An 18,377-nucleotide genomic window follows, 5' to 3' on the forward strand; every position below is an offset into this window, starting at 1 on the left:
TGACTGTACACCAGAGAGTTCACACTGGAGAAAAACCTTATAATAAGTGTAGTGATTGTGAGAAGTATTTCAGTAATAGGTTTGTCCTCACTGTACATCAGAGAGTTCACACTGGAGAAAAACCTTATAAGTGTAGTGAATGTGGAAAATCATTCAGGCAAAATTCCAATCTCATGCAACACCAGAGAATGCACACTGGAGAAAAGCCGTATGAGTGTAGTGACTGTGGGAAGTCCTTCAGCAGAAGCTCTACTCTCATTCAACACCACAGATTTCACACTGGCTAAGGGACTTATGAGTGTATTCAATGTGGGAAATCTTTTTGCTATAAATCTTTCCTCATTCAACATTTGAGAGTACACACTGGAAAAAAAGCTTTAAATGTGCAGGGAATGTTTTACGTTCTCACTCAGAATAACAACCCCAGAGGAGAAATTTTTACCCAATTTACCTTAATGCAAACCCCTTTATCAGAACATACACTCTGCTAGATGTTCATAAGTTTCAGGTATAAGTGACACTTTCAGAAACTAGATTGCACTTTCGAATCTACTCAGGAATAGAAACTGATGTCAGTAGAAGAATTTGTCTGGAAGATATTTCACCCGTATCCCCTGGCTCACCTGACAAGTGTGCATCCGTCACAACCCCTGCCTGCTTGAGAAAATTATGAATATTCTGAGCCCATAGATGAATCTTCATTCCTTTATTTCTGACTAGGGAATTTACCTGATCCAGGTTTTGTCCAGAACCCACTTCATCCACCAAGAAGTGCTACCTCATTCAGGGACATTGTGGGTCTCACATTAGGCTGTGATGAAGTGTTTAAGGTTCCAATTAATCAGACTGCAAACCTCTTGCTATCCTTTGCTCTGGTTTATGATCTTTATGTAAAGGTGTTTTTTCTTTTGTATTTAATATTCTTGGTTCTATTTTATCCCTAGGATGATTGAAAGGAAAGTTGTGTTCTGTCAGCATGGACAGGTGAACAATATGGTGTGATCTCAAACTTACTGTGCTTGGGAAGGCACAGCTTGATGGCAGAAAATCACTCTTTGTTCAATATTGGCTGATTTTGTATTGCCGACCAAGGCCTTGAGAGAAAGTGTGCATGTCTTTGTGGGTCTAATGTGCTGTCTGGTCCCTCTTATATTGTAGAGGTCAATGGTCGCCCTGAACAGGCGGCCTTTATTGTGCTCCTGTGAACAATATGAATTACATTCTCTGTTTGCAGTATGTATTACATAAGTGTCAGCAATGTTTTATGGAACTACACTCCACGCGCTCTGAAGAGGCCATGTGTCATGATGTATGTGGTTTCATAGGCTGGTGTCATTTGTTGTAAGACTCAGAATTGGAATTAATTTGGGAGATAAAAACTGTTTTCATATTCATGGCAGACACTGCAGTTAACCTGGATAAAAGTGCCTCTATTGGACATAAATCCAAATTGTTTCATTTCCTGTGGCTTGTATGATCTGAGAGAAATTCCATCACTATTTCTTGTAGCTGGCATCACTAGCAGACAAAATAATCTCCTGGTTTTGTGATTTTCTTTGGCCCCTTAGCGTATTCATCTCAATGTTGTTGCCTAACAGGAAAGACCTCAAAGCTAGAGGAAGGCTAACCCTGTAATCAGTCCCAGGATGTGTCTTCTGTAACCAGTCAGCATTCTTGTTGATTCCAATGCCAATAGTCTTCCCTACTTGACAACATTTGCTGCCACTGAGACAAGGCTGGTCCTCCCAGGAAATGAGAACTGAAATGCAATAGAGTGCACCTTTCTCATGTGTGCTATTTGGTGAGCCCTGACCTAGAGAGAAAGCTGTGAAACTGTCACATGTAAATAAACCACCTGTACCTCATACACAGGGTAGGGCAATAATGTGCTTACAGTTGTATGTCTGGAAAACACAGACATTATTTATTTTAAGAAATTATTTTAGAAAAAAATTTATTCATTTTTTGGGAGAGAAAAAGTAGGAGAATTGAAGAGAGAGGTAAACATAGATCTGCTGCCTCCAGCACGCCACAACTGGAAATCCATTTGGGGATGTTCACTGACCTGGAATCAAACCAGAGACCTGTCCAGGAATGGGATGACACCCAACCAACTGAAGACACTGGCTAGGTCACAGTATATTCCTGTATTATTATTAATTATTGTGTTATATTCCATACCAGTAACTCTATACCTTCTTTTGTCACACCCACTGTTTTCCTACCTTCCTCTTATAATCTCTCTTTCTGCCTTTCTTGGCCCTCCATGCACTCAGGAATTTTCCATTCTTTAAATAGAATAGTACATACTGTTCATAGTTTCATAGGCACTATTTGATATGTACATTTTAACAGATACTAGTTTCCTGCATGCCACACAATCATTTTGACATTCAATACAAATGCTTGTGTGAAGAATTAATTTTTTTTATTGTCGAGTAGTACTGGATTCTGTGAATTACCAGTTTATTAGTTGCTCTATGTTTTTTGTTATTTCCAGGTTTGGCGTATTATAGATAGTTCTTCTGGGAATATTTGCATTCAGTTCTCTGTATAGACATATGTTTTGCTTATCCCACTGTTGTGTAGGTGAATGTTTCACATTTAAGATATGCAGAACTGTGACCCAAAATGGTCATTCCCTTTGACTTACACTGAGATTAACCCACAGTATATAAAAATCCCAAATTTTCTGTTACCCTGAAATAGCATACAATGGTTAACCTTTTTAAATAGTAACCCCAGAAATGTATATAATGTTAACTTGCTCTAGTTTGAATTCCATCTACTGAGTAATATTTTATGGTGAAAATTTTTTATACATTTCTTTGTACTATATTTATCTGCTTTTTAAAATTATCTGCTGAGAATCTTTTTCAAATTGTTTAAATAAATTTATCATTTTAACTGAAGGAGGACTGTGCAGCATTTAAGACATCTGCTTAAACTTCCCACATTCCTCAGTGACTCAAGTGACTCCTTTGCCATATGGAACCATTGGTTTTGAGTACTGAAGGACAATTGTTTTATAGAGTGTGGAGGTGCTGTTTTGGGAGGACTCTAGGCCTTTGAGGATGAGGGAGGATCCTGGTTTCCTGGAAATGAATAAATGGGTGTGTGCATATGAGGGAAAGCATAGGGGGAAAGTTTCTGGGCTCCTGAGTCCCCTTTGCCAATGAGGAACTGGATACCCCTGGAGAGCACTGAGGGTCCATTGGGTTCCTAATCCCTGGAGAGCAGGTCACCCCCTTGCCCTGGGAAATCTCAGCTGCCACCTAATAGAGAAAGGTGCGTGCACTGCTGGGACCATCACCCCCGGACCTCCAATCTCTGGTCATCTACTGAGTGTGCATGGCCTCCCGGTAACACTGGGGCCAGGAGGCAGAACAGGCTCAGTGCTCTCTGCAGTGGGGATGGGGAAAACCTGAAGGGACCACATTTAGCACAGGTTCCCGCACAGGATGAATGGAAACCACAGGATCACCACGGATGTTAATGTCAGCGGTTTTCCAATCAGCCCCACCTGATGGAGCACTCACCTGGGCAATGCAAATGACAAAGAGTCTTGGAGGCAGGGTCGTGAGTGATGTGAATTTAATATAGGTGCCAGGATTCTTTCAGTCCTGTCCTCTTCCCAATCTGCTCTTTTAACATGTGGGTTCCGCAGTGGGGGAAGCGAGACAGCAGGGATTTGTTTACCCAGGGTCACACTCAGAAGTGGGTTCTGAGTTTTCTGCCAATGGCATCTGACCAAATTGCCTTTACTGAAGTTCACTCCAATAAATATTGGCTTTGGGGTAGCTGGGGGACAACGTCTCGGTGGATGAGGAGGATGCAAACCATCCTGACTGACTTCCACTGTCATTTCCTACCAATTCCCACTCCTCTCTGTTGCCCCTGCACAGTCCCCCAAAAGAGGCTGGTACCTTGGGGTCACCTTACTGGGGCCCATCAAGTAGGTCAGGTTCTGCTACTGACCCTGATGTTGGCTGCAGTCAGTGATATGCTTTGACCAATGAAATGAGGTGGGAGTCCAGCCTGTCACCTCCAACAGAAGAGTCTGGGACCAGTGAGATGGCCGCCCTCTCTGTCCATCTCTGATAACACCCAGCAGGAACCTACATGTTCGATGCTTCTTTATGCTGATTCCAGGAGAACCAGGGTGTTCATGTGCTATGAACAGGAAAGATATCACCTTACTTTAAGCCACTAAAATTTGGGGCTGATTGTAACACATTATAACATCTAGCTGGTCCTAATGGTAACCCATCCCGTATACTACCCTCTAGGAGGCAGCAGAGCCTAATATTAGAAGCCAGAGCTGGGTTTGACTTCCAGGTCTGCCTTTATTAACTCTACAATCAGTCAATTTTCATTGAGTCTCAGAGCTTGGATTTCCTCCCCATTAAATCGATGTTTGAACCATCTCAGGTTGCAGAGAAAATTAAATGAAACAATAATGAAGGTAAAGCCTTGAATCCAATGCCTGGCACCTGTAGTAAAACATTCAGTAACTGTTAGCTGCTTAGCTTGACATTGTGTACTGACCACAGACATACAAACAATGTAGGAAATGTCAATGTGTTGGCCTATGTATGCTTTTAAATTTCCTTTTTAAATGAGTAGGATAAGATTATGTATATTCTCTCATAGCCTGATTTTTCTCTTAATAATGTCATATTTTCAGGTTAAAAGAATGATAGCCAGTCTTGAGTGGCTCAGTTTGTTGATCTTAGTGCTATGCATGGAATGTTTGCCAGTTCAGTTCTTATTTGAGGACACCTGCTATGGTAATGAGCTGCATCCCATTAGGGGTCATGTAGGAGGCAACTAATCTGTGTTTCTATCCTTCTTGTCACTTTAAAAGTCAGTTGAAATACTTTTACATATATTTATCCATTACATTTGTAGTCTTTAGGAATAATTGAAATATACTTTTCACCTGAGGGAGCATTCTAAGCGTCACAAATTCTGAAATAATGTTTACAAACAAGAGTTCAGTTTTGTAGACAACACTCCCCAGAAACTTTTGACCAGCCTCTAAAACCTAACGTTGCCAGTTCCCAGTGTCACTTGGACGCCCCAGAACAATATTGGCAATGGGAAGTGAGTGACTGGGATCCTAGTGCCCCATGGGAGACTAGATTGCTACATTACCCAAAGGGCCATGCGCTATGGAAGGCTGGGTTTATCCAATGAAAGCCCAGGACAGGAGCCTTATCACTGTGCTCATTGGTTGGAGCTTGACTTGGTGGTGAATTTGACCTTTGCAGTGTGTTCACAGAATCAGAGGCTCCAGTGCTGGGTCACGAGGCCTCAGAGGCAGTGTCCCCGCAGTGCAGGGTGTGTCTGAGGCTGGTTGAGGTACAACAGGCTGGGATTGAGTCCTCCGTGCCCCCCAAACTACTTTCTGCTTCCAAACTTCAACCCAGCCTCACCTCATTTGCCCTCCAGTCTTGGGTGTGGGTGCCTGTCCCGTCCTGCAGCCCAGGTCTCAGCGCCGCCAGAACAGTGAGTTGCTTGAAGGTGCCTCATGGTGTGACTGGGTTGGAGAGGGTGACAGGCTGAAAAGCCACCTTGTAAGCCGTGGTGGTGTGACTGAGGAGGGAGATTTGGGGAAACCTTGGCCTGTTTTATGTCTAAAAAAATCAAAGAAGATGAAGCTAAGTTTTGTGTGAGGAGTTTTACTTCATTTTCAGGAAGCTGCTGCCATCAATGGCTGTGAACTAAAGTGGGACCAAGTGTGAGTTAGGGTTCTAAATTTTCTCAAAACTGCCCAGACGAAGAACAGACTAGAAGAGAGAGGATAGTAGTCAGGGACGGGAAGGAGAAATTCTATGAAAGTCCTGAGGGATGCAGGCATCACCCGGCCCCGGGGCTGGGACAGGGCCCTGAGGAGCCTGAGGCTCTGGGTCCAGGCCGTGGGTGCAGGCCCTCAACAGACTTTTAATTCCCACAGTTTTCTTCACATGCAGAACCGCTTAGGGGGACTGGGTTGTGGTGCTGATTTCAGGGCCTCACACTCTTGTGTCCTCTGAGGTAGTGGGGTCCTGGAACTATCCAGCCACTGTTCTACACCTGGTACCTGGGGACCTTGATGACACACCAAGACCAGAATTCTAAGTCCAGGTCTAGTGTCATATGAATGGTTCCTGTTGTTGGCAACCAGTGGAATGGGATGTGAGTGTTTGTTTTTTTTTTCAGGCATAGCGTCCTGTATATGTAACAATTTTGATTGAAGACTGAACTCATTCAGGAACCAGAAAGAGTATTTTTCTTTAATTAGTAACTGGTAACAAAGGACAGGAACTGTGACATGTTGGAAGTGTGTTCTGCAGGTGATGGGAACAATGGGAGGTTTGGAGCAGTAGGGGCAAGTCATGTGACCGAGGTCTCATTGGACTCTCCATGGCTGCAGCATCATGAATAATATAGACCGGATGGAGGCGGTAAAAGACTAGGATGGAAGCTGCTGTGTTAGCCTTGGTGAATGTGATTGTAACTGGCCCATGATGGTGGTTGTGGAGCTGAAATAAGCAGTTGAATTCTGCATTAGTGTTTTAGGTGTGGCCACCTGGATTACCTAATTTGGAGGTTGAGAGAGAGGTAAGAGTCAGGGATGATGTGAAGGTTTGCATTTGGCAGCTGGAGTTATGTAAGGACCATCAGCTGAGATGCAGATATTCATATTAGGAACTGTAATGTTATTTGGGGATACCAAAACTTCTATATTTTACCTGTTAGGGTTTCTGATAATTCAGGGAGCAGTTCATGAGACTCTGGAATTCTGAGGAGCGGTTCAGAATAAAAACTTCTCTAAAATGTTGTTGGGGATGTAGGGACCAGGTTGGGGTTGTAGATTATTTTCTTTATTTTAATTGGAGACCAAAGAGTGAGTCAAACAAGATGAGACTGCAGCTGTTGCCTATTTACTTGTTAAACACACACCAGCATTGGGTTGTGAGCCTTAGTCTGGGGTGTTGTGGTCAGTCTGGCTGATTTGCTGAGTGGCATGAATGGGCATCTGTGAGACTCACTGGGCATTGGCTAAGGGGCCTTAGGTGATGGGACGTGAGGGCTGAAGGCTGTGACTGATAAAGGGACAACGGGTGCAGCTCCAGTGGAAATGGCGTCTGGATATCTGAGATCTGATGTGGTTCTCAGTAACTGAGGTTGAAGGAAAACAGAATCAGGGAGGTTGGCCTCCATGGCAGAACTCAAGGCTGCTTCAATCAGTGAGTGTGAACACTCAGAGTTGGTGTAGGAATTAATCCTCTTTGATTTTTCCAAGCAGTCACTACATCACACATGCTGAGTAATGAGTAGGAATTCAAGGAGATCACCATGGGGGCTGTGGGAGTGCAGGTGTGAGATAGGTGTGGGAGAAAGAGTGATGTGCCCTTGGAGTAGTCATGTGTCTTCATAGTTAAAGGACCCTGACATTGACATAAGAGGGAATTAAGGTTGAGTCCATATTTGGTGATGTCTGCAAATATGATATGGTGAATGTCAGATTAATGTCTGTAAAGAGGGCATGTTGTGGTGGTACATTACTGGTCCAGAGCTTCAGTGAAATTTATGTTCACACCTGCCTTTTGTTGTTGAGGGCTGTTACAGTGATCAATAGGAAGGAGGTAGCATACATCAGTGTCTTCTGGGCTTGAAAATATCCATTGGCATGGAGAGGGGAGAAGGGTAAGAGAGAAATACATTACAGAGGTGGTGGGGTAGAATTTTGGAAAAGAAGATGATTAGGAAATAAACTGTGGTCATTATGGCACATTTGTGTTACCTTTGAAGTTGTGCCTTTGGGAATGCAGCTGTGTGAGAGAAGTGTGGTTCAAAGAATTATGTGCAGCAGGTAGTGCAAAGTGATGACTTCAGCACCTTGGGATTGGGTTCAAAAGTTTGAACAGTGATACCATAATGTTGTGATACCCTGAATCGGGAGACAACAAGGTGATTGCCTGTCAAACGCAGTGTCAAATCATTCACAGCCTCCGTATGCACACCATCTCTCCCTACCCTATGTTCATAACACCCACTGTATTGAAAAGGGGTGTGGTCTACATGTGAGTTCCAGAGCAGAGGTATTATCTACAAGATTATTTGCCCTTAATTGTAGGGGAATACACAGCATCAACTAGAACAGAAGGAGAGAATGACTTTGATTGGACCAAGGCCTGGTATCTTTTCTGAGGTGGGGAGTTGAGGGAGCAGACGGATGTGGACGTGAGGGAATTTTATGAACATAAAATCCTAGGAGAAGTACTCATGATGGACTGAACTGTGCCAATTGTGACAGGAGATGAACTTTGAGGACGTGGCCGTCACCTTCTCTGAGGAGGAGTGGGGGCTCCTTGATGAGGCTCAGAGACTTCTGTACTGCAAGACGATGGTAGAAGTTTTTGCCCTGGTCTCATCTGTAGGTAAGACCTTCACATCTCTCCTAGTGTCCTGAGGTGAAGTCCTCTCATTCTTTCTTCTAAGGATGTAGCTTTCCCAGCCAAACCATGGGCTATAATTGTTTTCCCCATTGTCCTGTCAATTGTACTGTGGCTGCGAGTGCTGAGTAATTTGCAGAGACATGAGCAAAGGACTCCATGAATATCCCTCACACCCATTGCCTCACATGGTGCAGGAAGTGTCTAAGAGTCATGATTGTTGCAGCCTAATGGGCCCAGCTTGCACTATCTCACTCTAGGAGGGTGTCTATGTCCACATGCATGGCTTCCACTTCTGCCCCATTCCTCCAGGTAAAGGCTATTTGTGACTGCCTGTGCCAAGTTATGGTCTTTACTTGCATGAACCATGGGCGGTTCTTGTAAGACCTCCTTCCATTTTTTGTAATATTCTGTTGCCTGAATACTACTGCATGCTGTCTTGCTCAGGTCAGTGCTGGCTACTCACCTCTGTTGTCTTTCAATACAACTCAGAATATTATTGTTCTATATGCTTATACAGTAGAAGGTGCAAGGAGAACCCTACTGTTTTTTCACAAGGTGAACATACAGGATGACATAAGGGCGGCCTGGCCTTCCTGAGTTTCAGCTGGGGGGAGATATGACATAAGGGTGGTGTTTAGATCATACCAGGAATGTGTTCATGTCCAACCATTTTAGGCTGAGGTTCCATTGGCAGCAGCTCTTTTCTACGTTTTCATTCCCATGTTTGACACTTCCCTGACTTATCTTTTAATCTGTGCCTTCCTGGGTTCTGGCTACCTTCACCATCTTGCCCTTTTCCATCATCTGTTCCTCTGAACTCTTCTATATGCAGTTTTTTCTTTTCTTTTTTTTTAAAAAAAATATGTTTAATTGAATTTTTTACAGAGAGAAAGTGAGAGGGATAGAATAATTATAAACATCAATCAGCTGCCTCCTTCACACTTTGTACTGGGGATGTTTCCGCAACCAAAGTACATGCCCTTGACCAGAATCAAACCTGGAGCCCTTCAGTCCGCAGGCCAATGCTGTATCTACTGAGCCAAACCAGTTAGTGCTGCAGTATTTTTAAATATTGACAGGCATATGTGCTATGAGGTTCACAGAAGTGTTTCACTATTCCCTGACACAAGCTTCTCGTTTCTTGAATTTTAGGTGGAATAAGTTGTAGCCAACCTTCTGCATAGCTGGCCCATGTCACCAGCAGACAAGCCCTGTTGAACACTATTAGTAGACCTTTGAGCAGATGATCCAGGATCTGTTCCATGTGGTGCTTGCCATGATTGTTTCATATTTTGTATGAGGTCTTCCCTGTATGGTGATCTTCAGAGGCCCAGATCTTCACAGCAGAATCTTATCAATATCTCCTTCAGATATTTTACTGCCTGACAATTGCATGGAACCAACATGTTATGTGCGACACACTTTTGTAATGAGACTTCTATCTGTCACTATAGTCGACATTCATTTCATCACCATTTTTCTGTTTTCAGGTTGTAGGCATAAAACGGATGACGAGGAGGTGTGTTCTGAGCAGAGTGTATCAATAGAAGGAGAGTCACAGGTCAGTGTTTCTAAGACAACTCCAGCAACCCAGAGGACCCATCTCTGCGGGAGGTGTTTCTCTGTGTTCAAAGATATTTTGCACCTGACGGAGTCACAAGCATCAGATTTTGAGCAGAAAGCCTTCTTCTCCAATGCATGTGTGAGAGACTTCGGTTTCAGTGCAAACCCTCATCAGCAACAGGGGGAAGCCAATAGAGAGAAGCTCTGGCAAGAAGCTGTGGACAGGGCCTCGTTTGTGACCAGGTTCATCTTCTACTCATCAGAGCTGTGTTCCACCAGTAGGGAGGTTGGGGAACACTTCCCAGCCATGTCAGGGTTTCTCCAGCACCAGGCCCTTCACAACACTGAAGATCCACACAGTGGTAGTGAGATTTCAGAGGAATTTCTCAATAGAAAAAGGCATCACCAATGGGATGAATGTGACAAAGGTGACAGCCACAACCAGAACCTTGTTCAACATCAGGACTTCAGCTCTGGAGAAGTGACATATGAATATAATACATGTGAGAAAGTTTTCAGATGTACCTTTAACCACAATAGACATAGGAGAGTTCACACTAGAGAAAAGTCCTATCCGTGTGCTGACTGGGGGAAGCTGTTCAATCAAAGGTCTGCCCTCACTAAACACCACAGGGTTCACCCTGGAGAACAACCTTACAAATGTAGTGAATGTGGGAAAACATTTAGGCGCAAGTATAAGCTCTTTATCCACAAGAGAGTTCACACTGGAGTAAAACCATATGAGTGTAGTGACTATGGGAAGTCCTTCAGCAGTAGCACTAATCTGGTTTGACACCAAAGAGTTCACACTGGAAAAAAACCATATAACTGTAGTGAATGTGGGAAATCATTTAGGCGCAATTGTGACCTCTTTACCCACAAAAGAGTTCACACTGGAGAAAAACCATTCGATTGTAGTGAATGTGGGAAATGTTTTCATGGAAATTCTCAACTCACTAAACACAAGAGAGTTCACACTGGAGAAAAACCATATAACTGTAGTGAATGTGGGAAATCATTTAGGCACAATTATGAGCTCTTTATCCACAAGAGAGTTCACACTGGAGAAAAACCATATGAGTGTATTGACTGTGGGAAGTCCTTCAGCAGTAGGTCTAATCTCATTCGACACCACAGAGTTCACACTGGAGAAAAACCTTACAAATGTAGTGAATGTGGAAAATCATTTAGGAGCAATCATGACCTCTTTACCCACAAGAGAGTTCACACTGGAGAAAAGCCATATGAGTGTAGTGATTGCAGGAAGTCCTTCAGTAATAGGTCTTACCTGACTGTACACCAGAGAGTTCACACTGGAGAAAAACCATTCGAGTGTAGTGAATGTGGGAAATGTTTTCATGGAAATTCTCAACTCACTAAGCACAAGAGAGTTCACACTGGAGAAAAACCGCATGAGTGTAGTGACTGTGGGAAGTACTTCAGCAGAAGCTCTCATCTCACTCAACACCACAGAGTTCACACTGGAGAAAAACCATATGAGTGTAGTGATTGCAGGAAGTCTTTCAGCAATAAGTCTTACCTGACTATACACCAGAGAGTTCACACTGGAGAAAAGCCATATGAGTGTAGTGATTGCGGGAAGTCCTTCAGTAATAGGTCTAACCTGACTGTACACCAGAGAGTTCACACTGGAGAAAAGCCATATGAGTGTAGTGATTGCGGGAAGTCCTTCAGTAATAGGTCTTACCTGACTGTACACCAGAGAGTTCACACTGGAGAAAAACCTTATAAGTGTAGTGAATGTGGAAAATCATTCAGGCAAAATTCCAATCTCATGAAACACCAGAGAATGCACACTGGAGAAAAGCCGTATGAGTGTAGTGAGTGTGGGAAGTCCTTCAGCAGAAGCTCTACTCTCATTCGACACCACAGATTTCACACTGGCAAAGGGACTTATGAGTGTATTCAATGTGGGAAATCTTTTTGCTATAAATCTTTCCTCATTCAACATTTGAGAGTACACACTGGAAAAAAGCTTTAAATGTGCAGGGAATGTTTTACGTTCTCACTCAGAATAACAACCCCAGAGGAGAAATTTTTACCCAATTTACCTTAATGCAAACCCTTTTATCAGAACATAAACTGTGCTAGATGCCTCCTAAGTTAAAGGTATAAGAGACACTTTCAGAAACTAGATTGCACTTGCTAATCTACCTCAGGAATAGAAACTGATGTCAGTAGAAGAATTTGTCTGAAAGATATTTCACCCCAACAACTGGCTTACCTGAAGTGTGTATCTGTCACAACCCCTGCATGTTCTGGGGTTGTGCTTGAGAAAATTATGAATATTCTGAGCTCCTGGAAGAATCGTCATTCCTTTATTTCTGACCAAAGAATTGTCCTGGCCCAGGATTTGTCCAGAGCCCAGTTCCTCCACCAAGAAGTGCTACCTCTTTCAGAGACATTGTGGGTCTCACATTATGCTGTGATGAAGTGTTTCAGGTTCCAATTCATCAGCCTACAAACCTCTTGCTGTCCTCTGCTCTTGTTTAGGATCTTTATGTAATGGAGATTTTTCTTTTGTATTTAATATTCTTGGTTCTATTCTCTCCCTGGGATGACTGAAAGAAAATTGTGTTCTGTCAGCATGGACAGGTGAACAATATGGTGTGATCTCAAACTTACTGTGCTTTGGAAGGCACAGCTTGATGTCATAAAATCACTCTTTGTTCAATATTGGTTGATTTTGTATTGACGACCGAGGCCTTGAGAGAAAGTGTGCATGACTTTGTGGGTCTAATGTGCTGTCTGGTGCCTCTTATTGTAGAGGTCAATGGTCGCCCTGAACAGGCGGCCTTTATTGTGCTCCTGTGACCAATATGAATTACATTCTCTGTTCACAGTATGTATTACATAAGTATCAGCAATGTTTTATAGAACTACACTCCACGCGCTCTGAAGAGGCCATGTGTCATGATGTATGTGGTTTCATAGGCTGGTGTCATTTGTTGTAAGACTCAGAATTGGAATTAAGTTGGGAGATAAAAACTGTTTTCATATTCATGGCAGACACTGTAGTTAAGCTGGATAAAAGTGCCTCTATTGGACATAAATCCAAATTGTTTCATGTCCTGTGGCTTGTATGATCTGAGAGAAATTCCATCACTATTTCTTGTAGCTGGCATCACTAGCAGACAAAATAATCTCCTGGTTTTGTGATTTTCTTTGGCCCCTTAGCATGTTCATCTCAAGGTTGTTGCCTAACAGGAAAGACCTCAAAGCTAGAGGAAGGCTAACCCTGTAATCAGTCCCAGGATGTGTCTTCTGTAACCAGTCAGCATTCTTGTTGATTCCAATGCCAATAGACTTCCCTACTTGACAGCATTTGCTGCCACTGAGACAAGGCTGGTCCTCCCAGGAAATGAGAACTGAAATGCAACAGAGTGCACCTTTCTCGTGTGTGCTATTTGGTGAGCCCTGACCTAGAGATAAAGCTGTGAAACTGTCACATGTAAATAAACCACCTGTAACTCACACACAGGGTAGGGCAATAATGTGCTTACATTTGTATGTCTGGAAAACACAGAGATAGTTCATTTTAAGAAATTATTTTAGAAATTAATTTTATTCATTTTTTGGGAGAGAAAAAGTAGCAGAATTGAAGAGAGAGGTAAACATAGATCTGCTGCCTCCTGCACGACACAACTGTAAATCCATTTGGGGATGTTCACTGACCTGGAATCAAACCAGAGACCTGTCCAGGAATGGGATGACACGCAACCAACTGAGGACACTGGCTGGGTCAGAGTATATTCCTGTATTATTATTAATTATTGTGTTATATTCCATACCAATAACTCTATACCTTCTTTTGTCACACCCACTGTTTTCCTACCTTCCTCTTATAATCTCCCTTTCTACCTTTCTTGGCCCTCCGTGCACTCAGGAATTTTCCATTCTTTAAATAGAATAGTTCATACTGTTCATAGTTTTATAGAAACTATTTTATGTGTATCAATGTAGTGATTGTGAAAAGTGCTTCAGTGAAAAATCTAGCGTCATTAAACACTACAGAATCCACACTGGAGAAAAACCGTATGAGTGCAGGGAATGTGGGAAGTCCTTTCATCAAAATTCTCACCTCACTAAGCAAAACAGAGTTCAAGGCAGACACTGCTGTTAAAACAGATAGGAAGTGCATCTTTTGTACAGAAATCCAAATATTTCGTGTCCTGTGGCTTGTATGATCTGTGAGAACTTTCTGAGGACTTCTATCACTATTTCCTGTGGCTGGCGTCACAAGCAGACAAAATAACCTCACCGATTTTTGAATTGCCCTGGCCCCTTAGGGTGTTCACCTCAAGGTTGTTGCTCAACCGGCAAGACCTCAAAGCTAGAGGAAGGATAACCCTGTAATCAGTCCCAGGATGTGTCTTTTGTAACCAGTCAGCATTCCTGTTGGTTCCAATGGCAATAGTCTTCCAAACGTGACAACATTTGCTGACACTGGGCTATTTGGTGAGCTCTGACCTAGAGATAAAGCTGAAACTGTCACATGTGACATAAACCACCTGTAACTCATACACAGGGTGGGGCAATAATGTGCTTACAGTTGTATGTTTGGAAAATACAGAGATTATTCTTTTTGAAAAGATATTTTAGAAAATAATTTTATTCTTTTTTGGGGGTAGCCGGGGAGTAAGAGACTTGAAGAGAGATATAAACACAGATCTTCGGCCTCCTGCACGCCAAAACGGGAAATCCATTTGGGGATGTTCACTGACCTAGAATCAAACCAGAGACCTGTCCAGGAATGGGATCACATGCTGTTCATTATTTTAAACTATTTGAAATCTAGTTTTTGTTTTGTTTTGTTACAAATAACGGTTTCCCCCATGCCACACAGTCATTTTGAGATTCAATACAAATGCTTTTGTGAAGAGTTAATTTTTTTTATTGCCGTGTAGTACTGGATTCTGTGAATTACCAGTTTATTAGTTGCTCTATGTTTTTTGTTATTTCCAAGTTTAGGGTATTATACATAACTCTTCTAGGAATATTTGCATTCAGTTCTCTGTATAGACATATGTTTTGCTTATCACACTGTTGTGTAGGTGAATGTTTTACATTTGAGATATGCAGAACTGTGACTCAAAATGGTCATTCCCTTTGGCTTACCACTAACCCACAGTATATAAAAACTCCAAATTTTCTGCTACTCTGCAAGGACATACAATGGTTAATCATTTAAAATAGTAACCTCAGAAATGCAGATAATATTATCTTGCACTTGTTTTTATTCCATCTACCGAGGAATACTTTATGGTGAACATTTTTTATACATTCTTTGCACTGTATTTATTTGCTTTGTGAATATGTCTGCTGAGAATCTTTTTCAAATTGTTTAAATAAATTTATTATTTTAACGGAAGGAGGACTGTGCAGCATTTAAGAAATCTGCTTAAATTTCTCTCATTCCTCAGTGACTCAAGTGACTCCTTTGCCATATGGAACCATTGGGTTTGAATCCTGAAGGGAAATTGTTTTACTCATTTTTAATGCTATGTACAACTGAGGCAAAATTATACCATATACTTGTAAATTTAATCTGCATTGTGAAAGTTCAGAGCCACTCTAAAGTCTAAGCATTTATTAATACATTAAGTGAAGTGTAGGTTTGTGGTATTTGTCAATTCCCTTGCATAGATACTCTCACCATTGTCAGTTTTAAACTGTCAGAGAGATAGCAGTGAATATGCACATGATAAGATATTTCAGTAGCTCATCCTTGTATTTTATTTCCAACATACTGATACAGGTGCAACAAATCTGCTCCAGAACTTCCATAGTAACACAGAAACACCTTTGGAAACCCTCAATTTTTCAACCTTTTTTAAAGTTTCATTTAAGTACAATTCAAATAAATCATATATTCAAAAGATATTTTTATTGATTTCATTGAAGGAAAATATGTTCTTCCCTGACCTGCAGGCTGAGCTCCTTCTGTCCAGCTCATCGAGCCTTTGTTGTCCCCCTGGGGGTCTCATCTCAGGCCTCAGGGATGGATGAAGTGAAGGGTCAGTTCATGGAACCCTAGGCTGCGGAAATGTGGGGACTTGGGGAAGACTCTGATGTCAGAAAAGGACTTATAGAGTGTGGAGGTGCTGTTTTGGCAGGATCTAGACCTTCGAGGAGGATGGGCGGATCCTGGTTTCCTGGAAATGAATAAATGGGTGGGTGCATATGTGGGAGAGCTAAAGGGAAGGTTCCTCGGCTCCTGAGTCCTATTTACAAATGAGGAACTGGAAGCCCCTGAAGAGGGCTGGAGGTCCTTTGGGTTCCTAATCCCTGGAGAGCAGGTCACTCCGTACCCCTGGAAATCTCGGCTCACACCTAATAGAGGAATGTGCCTGGGCTGCTCTGAGCATCACTCCCAGACCTCCAATCTCTGGTCATCTGCTGAATGTGCATGGTCACCCGGTAACACTGGGGCAGGAGACAGAACAGGCTCGGTGCTCTCTGCAGTGGGGATGAGGAAAACCTGAAGGGACCACATTTAGCACAGGTTCCTGCACAGGATGAATGGAAACCACAGGATCACCATGGAAGTTAATGTCAGCGTTTTTCCAATCAGCCCCACCTGATGGCGCACTCACCTGGGCAATGCAAATGACAAAGAGGCTTGGAGGCAGGGTAGTGACAGCTGTGACTATAAGAGAACATGGGCGCTGGAATGCTTGGGGTCCAGTAACCTTTGCAGTCAACTCTCTTAACATGTGGTCTTCACGCCACCACAGAGGGGGAACCCAGGCAGCAGGTATTTACCCAGATTAACCCTCAGAAGTGGGTTCTGAGTTTTCTGCCAATGACATCTGACCAAACTCCTTTTTCTGAAGTTCACTCGGATGAATCTTGGGTTTTGGGCAGCTGGGGGACAACGTCTCGGTGGATGAGGAGAAAGCAAACCATCCTGACTGACTTCCACTCTATTTCCTACCAATCCCCACTCCTCTCCTTTGTCCCTGAGCAGCCCCAAAGGAGGCTGGCACCATGGGGTCACCTTACTGGAGCCCATCAAGTAGGTCAGGTTCTGCTACTGACCCTGATGTTGGCTGCAGCCAGTGATATGCTTTGACCAATGAAATGAGGTTGGAGTCAAGCCTGTCACCTCTAACAGAAGAGTCTGGGACCAGTGAGATGGCCGCCCTCTCTGCCCATCTCTGATAACACCCAGCAGGAACCTACATGTTCGCTGCTCCTTTATCCTGATTCCAGGAGAACCAGGGTGTTCATGTGCTATGAACAAGAAAGATTCCTTCTTTACTCAAAGCCACTAAAGCTTTTGTGCTGATTGTTACCCATTATAACATCCAGCCTGTCCTAATGGTAACCCATCCCCTATTCTACGCTCTAGGAGGCAGCAGAGCCGAACATTAGAAACCAGATGTCTGTTGTTAGAGACACATGGGTTTGACTTCCAGCCCTGCCTTTATTAACTCTACAATGACTCAATTTACTGTTTATTGAGTATCCGAGCGTGGATTTCCTCCCCATAAAATAGATGGTTAAACCATCTCAGGTTGCAAAGAGGATTAAATGAAATAATAATGCAGGTAAAGCATTGAATCCAGGGCCTGGCCCCTCCAGTAAACATTCAGTAACTGTTAGCTCCTTTAGGTCACAATGTGTACTGACGACAGACATACAGACAATGTAGGAACTGTCATTGCATTGGCCTACGTATTCTTTCAAATTTTCATTTTAAACAAATAGGATAGGATCGTGTGTATTTTCTCATAGCCTCCTTTTTCTCTTAATAATGTCATATTTTGATGTTAAAAAAAATCCAGGCTGAACTGGCTCCGTTTGTTGAGCTTAGTCCCATGCACAGAAAGATTGCTGGTCCAGTTCTTATATGAGGGCACCTGCATCCAAATTAGAAATCCAGGTGGTTATGGGCTGCATCCCATCAGGGGGTCATGTAGGAGGCAGCCATTCTCTCCTTCTTCTCTGTGTAAAAGTCAATTAATATCCATTTACATATATTTATCCAGTTAGATTTGTAGTCTTCAGGAATAATTGAAATAACACTTGTCACCTGAGAGAGCATTCTAAGTGTCCCGGAATCGGAAATAATGTTTCCAAACAAGAGTTGTTTTATAGACAACACTCCCCAGGAACCTGTGACAGATCCTAAAACCTAAAGTTGTCAGTACCCAGTGCCACTTGGACGCCCCAGAACAATATTTGCAATGGGCAGTGAGTGACTGGGATCCTAGTGCCACATGAGAGGCTAGATTGCTACATTACCCAAAGGGCCATGCGCTAAGGAAGGCTGGGTTTACCCAATGAAAGCCCAGGAGAGGCACATTATCCCTGAGCTCAATGGTTGGAGCTTGACTTCCA

The sequence above is a fragment of the Cnephaeus nilssonii genome (genome assembly GCF_951640355.1).
Source record: "Cnephaeus nilssonii genome assembly, chromosome: 20".
NCBI classification, from domain to species: domain Eukaryota; kingdom Metazoa; phylum Chordata; class Mammalia; order Chiroptera; family Vespertilionidae; genus Cnephaeus; species Cnephaeus nilssonii.